Source organism: Acipenser ruthenus, chromosome 6 (assembly GCF_902713425.1).
Source record: "Acipenser ruthenus chromosome 6, fAciRut3.2 maternal haplotype, whole genome shotgun sequence".
NCBI lineage: Eukaryota > Metazoa > Chordata > Actinopteri > Acipenseriformes > Acipenseridae > Acipenser > Acipenser ruthenus.
The window spans coordinates 16,994,712-17,008,985 of record NC_081194.1 but is presented as its reverse complement, the minus strand read 5'-3'; the positions used below and the strand labels follow the sequence as shown (position 1 = coordinate 17,008,985).

General features: G+C 37.7%; 1 pseudogene; it reads left to right on the top strand.

The window, feature by feature from the left end:
- The first annotated feature begins 11,635 nt into the window (after window positions 1–11,635).
- Window positions 11,636–14,274, top strand: part of LOC117411262 (laminin subunit alpha-2-like) — a 67,381-nt pseudogene continuing 64,742 nt past the window's right edge.

The following is a 14,274-nucleotide window of genomic DNA, read 5'->3' as shown; positions in this document are numbered from 1 at the left end:
GGGGTATTTTGGCTGCTGTTACCCTATTCCATATGAGAGGTTTTACACCCATGCCTTCTAAGGGATAGTGTTCTTCAATTCTACTAACCTAACCAGGGAACACAAATATTTAGTGTGTTTATTGGAATTAAATAAATAAATACATTATGATTGCAAACTTGTGTCAAAAAAGGTTTATACTGATTTTTGTTAACCACACTATTTGTTCAATGCACTGTTCTTACACAGTTCAGGCTCCCATGCATATTACAGATATTGATAAAGCAAAAGGGCTTACCTGGTGCAAATTTGCCTTCATTAAAAGCCTTGTCAATATTTGTGTTAACTATGCACTGAAATATCGGTATGATGCATTATTGTCCTTACTTAAGTGAAAGCTTATAAACTACAGTGTACAAATAGTGGACAAAAAAATTGAAACACCAATGTAAAGTCACTTAATAGGGCGTTGGGCCACTATGGGATCCCGCTCTGGGGAGTTCTCGGCGGACCATTTTTGATGAAACTGGCTGCTCTCGCCCCAGGTTGAAATTTGCAGTCAGTTGATCTGCAGTTGCTCACCTGTTTTGCCTTGCACTTCGAATTAATGCACGGATATCACGTTCCTGGAGTATGCGCTTCCGCCCACTGTTGCCCTTTGCTGATGATGTCTTTCTCTCAGAGTTCCATGCCGGCAATACCTTAGACACCGTTGCTCGTGAAACATCAGCAAGTTGAGCTGTCTTGGTCACTGAAGCTCCTGCCAAACGCGCCCCAACAATCACCCCTCTTTCAAAGTCACTGAGGTCTCCTTTGCAGCCATGCTAGCCATAATTATAGGCAACCAGGCCTGTCCAGCATTTTTATACATGACCCTAAGCATGCTGGGATGTTATTTGCTTAATTAACGCATGAGCCACACCTGTGTGGAAGCCCTTGTCTTCAGTATACTTGGTGTCCCTCATTTACCCAGGTGTTTCCTTTTTTTGTCCACTACCTGTATATACAACAACAAATACTTTCTGTGCAAAAGGGTTTTTTTTATTAATGTTATGATAAAATAAATAGTAAAGTAATCAATTAAATGTTTACCTTGCGGTATACATAAGAAGATTTTTTCTAACCCTATTTCTTCAGATAGCTTTTACCCTACAGCTATGGCCAAAGGTTTTGCATCACCAAGAATTTTAGGATTGAGACATTAAAAAAAAAACAACAACTCTATGAACATAATTTAGATCTTTTATTTAACATGATGTATATGGAAAACGACAAAGCGGTATGTAATTCAATATGTTAACATAATTATTCAGCAGGTTTCATTTGACTTTATGAAGCAAATTTTGTTAATATTATAGGGTGATGAAAAACCTTTGGTCATAGCTGTAGTCTCCAGGGCTTAACCAATAGTCTAGATATTTTGAAGTTTTAAATTAATGATCATGGTTTTTTTTATCCAAACAGGTTAAGTATTGTCAGCCCTGAAGTAGCTGTTCCATATTCAAATGGCACAGCTGCGGCAACAGCTGTTGAAATATATCACTGTCCTCCCGGTTACACTGGCACATCTTGTGAGGTGAGTGACCCCTACAGCATGTTTAAAAAACAAGGGACCTATTATTAGTTGGCATGGTTTGAGATGTAGTATTTATAATGATATGGTGAGATTTTATTCCTCTCAGACAATACTCTCACTCTGCTCATTTAAAAAAGGGCCCTCAGACTTCAATACAACCACACACTTCTGAATTAAGTTCCATCTAACATAGAATGTAATATTGTTTATTGTTAACATTTTTCAAATAAGATAACACCTTGCATGTACTGTATCTGTAATGTCACTCAAAGGATTATTGCAATTATTATGATTGTGCAAACCTGCCGCAGCATCTACGACTGCTTCTTCAGTGTAATGGAAACTCTGATGGCCGCCATATGGGGTTATAGGGCTTTTTGGTGATAAAGATCACATATACATATGTATTCTGTGATTCCCTCAGTCAAGTTCGATCATGGGTGTTGCACAAGAAAAATAAACTATTTACTGCTGGGAATGCTTTGTTGTTGTTCACAAAAACTCAGATTTCTGCATCTGTAAGACATAATGAATTTATTCTCACAGGAAGATACTATGCTAAATTTGTTGATGCTGCTCAACGACGAGAACAAACTGCACCTTAATCATGTTAAAGGATTATTAAACAAAGAAAACCCAAAAGGTTTTACATTTAAGATATATCATTGTAAAAGTGCAACATTCTGTACAGGAAAAATAAGTACATTAATGCTAGAAATCTTACACTGTTGAAGAACAATGAACTATTTTATTAGGCAAATGAAGCTCACAAAATACATTTGTCTAGGTTTTTCAGGTACAGAGTAAAAAGGACAATAATGATAGCAACATATCTTTCCTCTATGACACAGTCTTCTGTAGTTTAATATTATATACAGTATATATATATATATATATGTGTGTGTGTGTATATATGTGTGTGTGTGTATATATATATATATATATATATATATATATATATATATATATATATATATATTACAGTTACATATTACTTTGCTTCTGGATATGATTTTTTTCAGGACATTTATATTATAGGCTTCATTAACACTAGATGGAACATAATTGTAATGCCGGACCAAGCCCAAGTGAGACTGATAGGAGCCAAGAGAAGCCAAAAAAAAAAAAAAAAAGGGGGGCCGATCTGAGCAATACACATAGCCCCGGCACCACAGAGATAACATAGACATAAACAAACAAGATAGCTGCTTCCGCATCCAGCGCTCAAAGAATATCACAGCAAACAAGGGGTGGGGCGTGGCTGGAGATGCAGTACTGAGTGTCCTGTCCTGTTGAGTGTCCTGTTGATGGCAGTGCCTTTTAAACCTGTTTTACTGTGAAAAAAAAAACTTTTAAAACAGCGAGTGTCAAATAAACAGTGCGTGTGAAAATAAATTTGACCTGATGCGTCTGAGACGCGCTGAATAAATGGACCACTAAGGGTTAAAATGTGTTATTGCTTGACTGAAATAATTGTGCTATTTGTGTTATACAATTGTGTTTTGTGGAGCAAATAAACAAATAACACAGTAAACCTGAAAGAACGTGGCACGAGGAAAAAACACGAGCAAATTAATTACATTAGATGCAATGCCAGACATACAGCAGCTAAAAAAAAGGAAAATATCTTGCTAGAGCCCCATATGTTGTGCTATGGGTATATATGTTGTCCTTCATGTGGCTTTTGATTAGGGTAACTGATTTGGAACAGCTTACAGACATTTAAATAATTTAAAATGCATGAACATCGCCACCAGAAATTGTCTCTGGGAGCTGCAGGATTCTGTGTGACCCAGCTGATTAGAAAATGCAGTGCTAATACACTGAGCAGGCACATGCTTGTTTTCCAATTGTGTGAGCAGATAATCCTGCACCCTGCAGCTAGCATTCAAATGCTGAATGCTAGCTGCTTGCTCAAACCAGCAAATAGGTACATCAACTGGGTACAGTTTAAAGTGTAAAATTAAAATGCTTGAGCTTCGCTTTGAAAGGTGTGAGAGCAGTACTTGGCTACTTATTCACTCACTGTCCAAGAAAAAAAAATCTTCATCCATCAAAAAGTGAGAGAGCACCTTACACTGTAAAGCACTTATACAAATTACTGCCAAGATGGCCAGACCATGAGTAACCAAATTTGTGGATGACAGGACATTCGGAACACGTGCATTTCACACAAAGTTAGTACATTAAGGACGTTTATTTAAAAAGCGATTTACTCAAATTGTGTCACAGTCACTCAAATATTGGTGTACTTCACTTTTAAACCATACCAGTTATACCCAATAAGTGAATGCAGACAACCGCTCTTTCTGGCTCTTTCATTCATTTTGTCTTTTGATGCTGTACTCCTTTTCTTTTGCTTCTTCCTTTCATGCCTTTGCTTGTCTTTCTCAGCAGAAGCAAACACTTGATACACCTTTGAATAAAAGTGAGGTCAGTATAAGAAACATGTGTGGCACTGGGAGTGCTAATATGTACTTAAACATTAGACCCCCCATAAGACGTTAAAAAACAATACTGAGGTTCTGTGTATTTTGTTGTTTAGTGAAAAGTTATTGAATTGCTATTTCAGTTTTCTGCCAGCTGGTGGCGGTATCAACACTCACTTTCACTGAATTGCATCAGTGATCTGAAGGGCATGTAGTAAACACTGAACGCAGAGAGGTTGTGTTGCGTAGCTGCTAAAATAAAAGAACAATATTTTATATGGTTACAGAAAATCTACAAATAAATGTGTTGCACCAGGATGGACTCCGCTTTTTCATTCTAAGAAATGCAACAAATTTTGGCGTGCCAGCCAGGAGAAGTAAATTAGACCAAGAGGGACTACTTCTTACCCAGAGACGAACCTAGACACCACGAAGTGGAGGACACGTTTTAAAAGAAGTCCACTTTGAACAAACAAGAAAATGGAGCAATTGCAAGATGAAGTAAGTGCAATTTTACAGCAAATGGAGAAGACTCAGCTTATTGAAATCTGTCAGTACTTAAAGTGCCCAGAACAAGGTGATGGGGTTGTCTTCTCTAAAACCAGATGAACTGTCATTAGGATGGCAGAGGAAACATTGGAGGGCATTGAGAACAGTCAGGAGGAGGATGAGATTTTCCAGTATCTTAAAGACCTGCTGTCATTCATTGGGGGAGCAAAACAAGGTGTCACAGATATAGGATCACCACAAGACGAACTCACCCAGATGAAGGACTTAAAAGAAAAATACCTCCAAAGCTTTAGAAGAGAAGAGGCCCTAGGGGATAAGATAAAAATACCTCCAAAGCTTTAGAAGAGAAGAGGCCCTAGGGGATAAGATGAAATCCAACAGCAACAGTGCGAGAAAAAGGGTGAGAAAAGAACAATGCCAATACCAGCCGCCATGACAGAAGTGACCCTCCGAAGAGAGTTCAGAATCTGTGGACAGATTGGAGAAGGAGGACAGAAGGACAAGCTGTCCTATACAAGACTGATCCACCAGATTGAAGCAGGACTTCAGAAGGGACATTCAGAAGCCGAAATCACTGAGGCAGTAACCAGAGCAGTCAGCCCTGGACTTCATCTGAGAGATATGTTGGAGATTAAGAGAGGACTTACACACCCAATGTTAAGAACCATTCTAAAAGGACACTACAAGGAAGACAGCTTGTCAGATTTGTACCACGAGCTGATGGATATCTCCCAAGAGCCCAAAGAGTCAGCTCAGAACTTTTTATTCAGAGCAATTGAGTTAAAAGAGAAGATGCTGTGGAAGTCGACGGACAAGAATACAGAAGAATACAGTACAGACCTCATTCATCGAAAGTTTCTCTGCTCCATTGAAACCGGACTCCTGAGTGATGCTATAAAGTTCCAGTTAAAGCCCTACCTTAATGACATCACAGTTACAGATGAGGTGCTGATTGAGAAGGTGAACAAGGCTGCAAATCTTGAAGTGGAGAGACAGCAAAAATTAAAGAAAGCTGTTTCTGGAAAATGTCCACGAGCAAATGAGCTCCACACAGAAATGCATGCCCACAACAGTCAGTCACAGGCCAGGGGACAGACAGAATCAAAGGAGGCCTTCCCTGTAGCAGCAGAAAGGGGTGACCCCTCTGGAAATTCAAAGAAGAATAAAGTCCATTGCCAAGAGTCCAGCCCAGACACCTATACGTTGATTGAGGACCTCAAGGCTGATGTTTTAGAAATGAGGAAGATGTTCCTCACAGCCATTGAAACCAGCAACCAGCCACAACAGAGCGAGTGGCCGATGACCCAGACAAAAGTAAGACGAAAAGGTTGTAGGGAATGCCAGGAGGCAAACACAGGAGAGACATGTAATCGTTGCTACCGGTGTGGACAAGCTGGACACCTGTCACGGGGATGCAGAATGCAGACACAGCGGTCGGGAAACAGGAACGGGCTGCTGGGACGGGACCCCCAGTAGCCCCTCACCACATGTCCCACATGCACCAGGACCTTACAGTGAAGACCAGCAAACAGCAAGTAGATCACAGTTCTCTGAATAATTTGAAACAATACAGTACAGCTTCTAGTCACAAAGCTCAAAAAATTGTCTCCACCAACACAGTGAATTACCTACCACCACAACGTCAAGCAAAGCTATTGAAACTAATTGGAAGACGGTGCCTTGTCCGTTGCCGACTCGACAACATCACTGCTGTTTTACAGGTTGGTATGTACCAGTTTACACAACAGTGTTCAATGGAACTGTGTCTGTGTTAACAACACAGCTCCTGGATGCAGGCAGTCAGCTGGCAGACGCGTACGCTCCTCCATAGAGTACAATGCAGCCATCATACCAGAAGTAGTGTTATATTTTCTTTTTTTATGTAGTATTAGAAACAATGATTTCGATTTTATAGTTTTGTGTGTACATATATTATTATTTATTTATTAGCAGCCGCCCTTATCCAGGGCGACTTACAAAATTATTTTTACATACAATTATCCATTTGTACAGTTGGGTTTTTACTGGAGCAATCTAGGTAAAGTACCTTGCTCAAGGGTACAGCAGCAGTGTCCCCCACCTGGGATTGAACCCACAACCCTCCGGTCAAGAGTCCAGTGCGCTAACCACTACTCCACACTGCTGCCCATACCCGTGTACAGTTTACACCTGTACACGGGTACATGAACATACCCGTTTCTTTTGAAATTTGTATTTAATTATATTTTTTCACCATTTGTAGTCATGCTGTATATGTGCTCATTTTAAAAATAAAGCCTTTTATGTTTAATTGTCCATTTAAATACAATGGTTCTGCAATGCAAATGTTAGATATGATGTTCATGAATAAACCTTTTCAGTTGTATCCGATAGTATGTCTTTCATTTTCATAACAAAGCAGTTTAAAAATGTATGGGTCAAAGTGATCCGTGTGGCGGTTCTAGGTAGTTTGAAAATCTGGTGGTTCTACTGTTAAAAATGCAGATAAAATCTGTCTTTCAGGTGACATTTAATTTTGAGGGGGACAGTGTGGCACTGGGTGTACTAAAATGTACTAAAAACATTAGACCCCCCTAAAACAGCCCTTAAAAGTTAAAAAAAATATTGAGCGTCTGTGTATTTTATTGTTTAGTGAAAAGTTATTGAATTGCTGTTTCAGTTTTCTGCCAGCTGGTGGCGGTAGCGACACTCCCTTTCACTCTAATAGATCAGTGATCTGAAGGGCATGTAGTAAACACTGAACGCAGAGAGGTTGTGTTGTGTAGCCGCTAAAATAAAAGAACAATCTTTTATATGGTTACAGAAAATCTACAAATAAATGTGTTGCACCAGGATGGACTCCGCTTTTTCATTCTAAGAAATGCAACACATGCTTTGATAAAGTTGGCTTTTTTTGGGAATTACATTACATTCTCTGAACAGTAGGGACCTTTAGCTTAATCACAAAGGTATTGATAAATTCTCACACAATGTAGTTCTTTGTAAAAAGTAACGTGGAAAGTAAGAAACATAGCACATACTGTAAAGTAACATAAAAAAGCCTTAGTACTGTATATTGTAATGCAAAAACTGTAATTCTACATGGACACATTATCAACCAAACAAATTAATATGTTCATAAGCTCTTGGTCTTTCTTCCTGTTTTCTGTTTACAATCCTATAAACTTTGCTTTGTCTCTGCAGTTTAGCTTTCTCTTTAATTCAGCTGCAAACACTTAAAAGATTAAGAGTGAAATTACATACCATGAGAAATGAGTACATGCAATTAATCATGTACTGTATGGTGATGGGGATTCGTTAATTAAAGCTTTGTAAATGATTAATTGGTTCCTAGATAATAACCCACAACCAAATCATTAAACAGAATGAATTTGAATCTGGAAAAATTGCCATATTTTTTAAATTTAATTTATTTTAGCTCAAATTGTTTTTTTACAGCTTTATTTTTCTATATGTTTTAATCAGGGATACAGTATAGGTTTAAAAGGACAAACTCCAGTACCTGATGTAGCAAATCTTTTCATCATTACTTCAACTCCATTCTTTTTCAGGCATGGTCGACTGGTTTTCGGCGAGCTAACAGCACCCTGTACAGAGGGGCTTTGTGAACCATGTCAGTGCTTTGGCCATTCGGACTATTGTGATGACTTCACTGGCAAATGTTGTAGCTACTGAAAGATGGATTCCTTGCACTTTTATTATCATGTACTGTATTACTCTGCTGCACAACCTCTTTACTGTATTACTCTGCTGCACAACCTCTTTACTGTATTACTCTGCTGCACAACCTCTTTACTGTATTACTCTGCTGCACAACCTCTTTACTGTATTAGGTTACAGCATATTTTTGTCTTTTAAAACAAGATACAAAAAATGCAACAATATTGAATGGCCTGCATTTTTTTCAAGTAACTAAAAATCTTTGCTAACTAGTCATTCTTTATATACGTCATTGAGATGAGGAATCAATTTGATTATTTTTAATTATGTTACAGATTAAACATAGAAGACAAGTAGTGTTTTACTCATAATTATATGTCAAGCATTCTTCCATTGACCTTCATTATTATTCCATATCTGTATATATTGCAATATAGAGGGCGCTGTCCACTTGATATACTGTGTTGTCACAAGGCTTCCACTGAAAGCATAGCATAGCAACCTGTCACCGAATGGCAGGTTCAGCTGAAGTCAGTCTCAGAGCAGAAGTAGCACTGAACTGACTATTTTTTTGTAAAACCATAACCAGGAAAGACTAAAGCAGCCCCAACAATAATCTCTTAATTATACGTATCTGTTCAGTCTTATAGACTGATCTGGTGTAGTGTTTATATGACATTCATTAGCAAATCCCTCTTTCTTTTCATATTCATATCCCTTTTTAGACATGTTTAAAGGATGCAGTATCCTCTGTTCTTTACTTATATTACCTCTAACAGTTTACAAGCATGAAAATGGCAGAGAGTGAGCCTCTATTGTTTAACTACAAAAAGATGTTACTCCTTTTTCCTTTGTCTTTACATCTGGATCCATAAACCAATAAGAACTTAAGTGTTTTTAGGGGCTTTTCTGCTAGCAGCACCTATCACCTTTTTCAGCGTGGTCAGAGCAGTTAACTGTTGTCTCCATGGCAATTTATTTCTAATCAAACTGGCTTCACCTGCTCAGTCTGAAGTGACAGGCAGCCCACCTCAGAGTTCTTATTATCTGACTTGCCTCTTGGCAGAAAATGGAACTCAATACTTCCCAATCCATCTAGACAGATATGCTGAACACCAAGTTACTTGGTTGGCTGAGCTTTCTCTAGACATAGATACAAGAAAGAATTAAGAATGATATATTTTCTGTCAAAAACCTACATTTTTTACCTTAGCCAAGTTATGAAGTTTTTGGGGTTTTTTCCATTTTACTTGTCTTATGTGATTGAAAATAATAAGTTGTATATTCCATACATCAAATGTGGCAACCAGTTATTGAATAATTCTGTTTCATCTTTAAGCAGGTTTGTAGCTGGGCAGCCTTGCAAAGAGGCAGCCAGAAATAATTCCTTCTTCTGAGATATGTTCAATACTAATAAAACCATTAATGATTTATGTGAGTGGTAGAAAACCATTTAAAAAGCAATTAGCATTGGAGGAACATGCTAGCATTAAGTACAGCCTGCCAAAAAGGTGCAGTAATAAAGTAGATATCTTTGGACACTGCCAGTCCCCATACACCACTTAATATTTATTTTCCCTTTTAATCAAGAAATCTTCTGCATGTGGATAATTATGCTGAGTAGACATCTGCAATTAACTCAGGAGCATTTCAGTTTTATTAGGCCTGATGAAGCATGCAGCTTTAAAAAACATTTTTCATTTAATTAGCACTGCATTATATACATTATTATTTTTAATATTTTGACACCAGGTTCTTTCAACCCCCCGCCCAGCAATTCAGTATCTTTGATCTAATTGTACAGGAATTACAGTTATTAAACTTGTTAGTGCAAAAATATGATTTCAAAATTCATGTTTAATAATTTTTTTAATTGTTTTTTTTTAATTGTATTATTTTTACTTTGTGAACCTGTAGTTAACTGTTAGCTTCTTATGCCTTGATACAGCTATTTTTTAGGTATATTCGATAAATGCTCTGCTGCATTTAGTTCTCACATTGTACACAGATGCAAACACATTGCTATATCGCTGTAGAACATGGCACACAATTGGCATATCTGTTATCTTTTGGATTGTAAACACTACAGATGCAAATAAAATCTGAGGAACCCACAGGTCCCAGTACAGGAGGACGGCAGCTTGTATATTTATTGGTGAGGCAAGCTTGACCAGTTCACAGTACTTATCCTTTTCTGAGAAAGACAAATATACAATATGATATATTCCTTTTTACTGTAACCTCAACAGGCAGTTCTTTCTTTTTTAGTAATTCAGTTCTTATACTGTAGTTCTTGAATAAGTAATATATTTAAAGGGCAATATACATTTTGTTTTTCTATGGATATTTATTTAGATCTTTACATTATCATGATAATCTAAGACTGAAACAATAATATCAAGTGTGCCAGTCGGTCATATAGAGTATCTTGCAGAACCACTGTATATGTCCATAATGCAAACACACAGAGCCACATACAATGACGACTGCTGGACAAAAAGATTGTAAAAATGTTTTTCAGCATTAGCATTATCTGCATTTTAAAATAGAGGATCTGTGTAGAAACTGCTAAAATAAGATATGGTGATTTACTCAAGTGATTGCTGTGTTATGCTATTATTATTATTAGGTAACTTTCTATTGAAAAGGTGATAAAGTGCATTGTAGGGTATTACTAGTGTTAGAAATCCTCTTAAAGGTTCCGGAGTATAAGACAAGTTGGAGTTGCATAAGGCTGAGAAACATAAGGCTAATCATGTTAAGGCTTCTTGCAAAAACCGTTTTGAGAGAAATGAAAGGGCCTTCAGATATTAATACTGGCATTTTGTAAAATGTTCTTTCAAAGAAATACAAGAAATCGAAGCACTCAAGCAGCTACATTTTCACAAATCTCACATACCTGTTTGCACTAGATAAAACATAATTTTAAGAAAAAAATTAATGAATAATATGGATTGTACAACTGTTGCATGAACCCTTACAGAATAGATTAATATATCACAGCTTATCATGATTATGAAGCATTTTGCTGGTGAACAGATGAGCATATTTTCATTGTGCTAAGAATAAAAAGAGATCCGGTGATACACAAGTATCTAAATCCAAGGATTATTTTTTTTTAATCAAAACATTTTATATTAAGTCTCTTTTCATTGAATTTACTGTGATACTATATGTATTTCCAGCCTCAAAACCTCTGCCTCAACCTCTTTAACACCACAGTGCAACTTCTGAGCTTGCAAAACAATTGCTCCACTGAGGCAGTCAATCTGGCTGTTAAAGCCCTGGCCGATAAAGCTTACCGTCAGCCCCTCAGGGCTAGAGACAAGCAGCTGAGCATTCCTGCTTTTGCTGGGGGTACAATGTGACAAGCTAAAGAAGGTCTCAGAACGGCATTCCATTGGGATGCTGCCATCCACTGCACTATATCCAGTGTCGGCAGAAATAGCTAACAGCCATTCCAGAGTCTGTTGGGTGGAACAAGAGCACATCTCTATCTTTGGGACCATAAGGACTACACTTGTCATCTTCACATAGTAATGTTCTCCATCCAGAGCAGGGAACCATGGAGTTAATATACTTTTCTCTGTTTCTCTTCCTTGTATACATTTTTGCTCAAAATCAACGACGCAGTTTCAGTCCCACATGTTACCTGGACTCGACAGGAGAACTGATATGTGACCGATGCCCACCTGGATACACAGGGCCTCGTTGTGACAGGTAAACACCAGTCTTTTCCTCACTCAGAGTAAGAGGACTAGGGAGCACTGTGTTCTGTTTCATCAGTGATGAGGCTGCTGGGAATAGCATGGTCTTTTCTTTGTAGGTATTATTGGGTATTAAATTATGCAGTTACAGACTTTTAGTCATGTATCGACATGGATGGTCATATAATGTGCTGGCATTCTTTTTAAATCCACTCTATAGCCTACTGTATGTAAATATTGTTGGGTATAGTTTACTTGCTGTTTCACGCTAAGATTTATCTGTTAACTAGATGTAGATACTGTTTTGATGGTCACTGTACATTCATGATGAACCAGCGCTGTTTTACAAAGGTATATATATATATATATGTATATACACACACACACACACACAATAGTAAAATTGTTAGATATTATACATTGTTGGGCACTAGCAACAATTTTTTTTTCCTGACACAATTTATTTTCTTTTTTTTTTTTTTGTTTTTGGTAAGATTTTGTATTTCTGTGGTAATGATTTTTAGACAACAATAGATTTTTTTATGAAACGGCATTATTTTTTAATTTAGTGTGAGGTTGATGTTCGACATATTCCATACATCACAGACTAGATGCTGTATGTTGGTTTAATGTCTGGTACAAGTAATTAAAAAATAGCAAGCAACTGTGATGCTGTAACGGGTTACCGCAAAGCCCCCCCCGTATTATGTATTATTTTGTATTTGTATTATTATTATTATTTAAAACATATTGTTTAATTTGTATAAAACACACTGTTTTGTTATTGTTGTTTTGGCAGCATGGATGGGGTTAAACTTCCCCATCCATTCTAAACCCATGCAGAATGTGACTGTCTCCAGATTGATTGATTGATTAATTTGGAGACGGTCACATGTACCGTAACACTTCAAATAACTGCCGGGTCTCAAATAATCGCCTGTCTCCAATATGTGCCTGGTCTGCTGGCAAATATTGTAAATAAACGCCAGGTCTCTGTCATTACCATTGAAGCGGAGGAAGATGAGGAGGAGCTTGAGTGAAATGAACTGCTAATAAGTGACAGCGATGAAAGTGACTCTCAGGATTAAGAAATAATAATAATAATAATAATAATAATAATAATAATAATAATAATAATAATAATAATAGAAAACATAATTTAAGGTAGGCCTACCTACATGTAATGCATATTTATTTAATGCAGTTATTATGTTATTAAAAGTTTTGATAATTCTAAGCGTGCAAATTAGGCCAGATACAAACCTTTTAGTGTATTTTATGTGTTTTATTATATTAACAATGTACAAGTTTGAGATTAAACAGTAAAGCATGGGGGCTTCCGAGAGGTGCATCCAGTAAAGGCACTCCGCGCGGAGTGCAGGATGTGCCCTATAGCCTGGAGATCGCAGGTTCGAATCCAGGCTATGTCACAGCCGACCGTGACCGGGAGTTCCTAGGGGGCGGTGCACAATTGGTTGACCGCTGCCCGGATAGGGAGGGCTTAGGTCGGCAGGGGAATCCACGGCTCACCTCGCATCAGTGACCCGTGTGGCCGATAGGGCGCCTGTGGTTCTGAAGTGGAGCCGCCAGATCTGTGTTGTCCTCCGGCACTATAGGTCTGGTGGCATCGCAGTGGATCTGCAGTGCAAAAAATGACGGCTTGGCAGGAGCACGTTTCGGAGGATAAATGTACACGGTGGCTCTGCTGCAGATATTGTAAATAAATGGCAGAGGTTTTATGGTATATAAACCCGCAGCTTTGGCTGAACGTGGTAGAGTGTTCAGAGGTGGAACGAGAGTGAGACAGTAAGAACTGAAACTAAAAGAATATAACAATTGCTAAACGCGCTGGCTTTTCACCAGCGCCATACTTGTTTTATTCAGTACTCGGTTTGTTTTGTGTTTCATCTGTTTGTTTTGGCCAATGAGCCGTTTTGTTTGTAAAGTGTTTTGTTTTGTTTGTTCAAACCTTTTCTTTTGTTTATTTATAATAAACGCGCAAGCAGCACATTCATACCCCAGCCTGCTGTTGATTTTCATTCATTTCCTGGTCTGACTAGGTTTAAAATAAAACAGTACACTTCTGTATGCTCCAATAATCTATTACAGTGGTACTCTCTTGATTTTCAGTCAATTTCAAACCAGGACCTTGTTCCAACCAGTTCCTTAATTACTGAATTGAACACCTAGGTTCAAATAAACAATAAAATACCTGTTTGGAAATTGAGGACATACAGTAGTTGGAATAAGGATGTGGGCTAGACTGGATTAAAAGAGCCACAAGTGAATATCACTGATCTAATATGTTTTGACACTGAAGTTTTACAAAGATCTTGCCCAATGAGATATATATTCTCACCATTTAAAATGATACGTTTTACATTCTTGAAGATTGGTGCTTAATCAATATCAA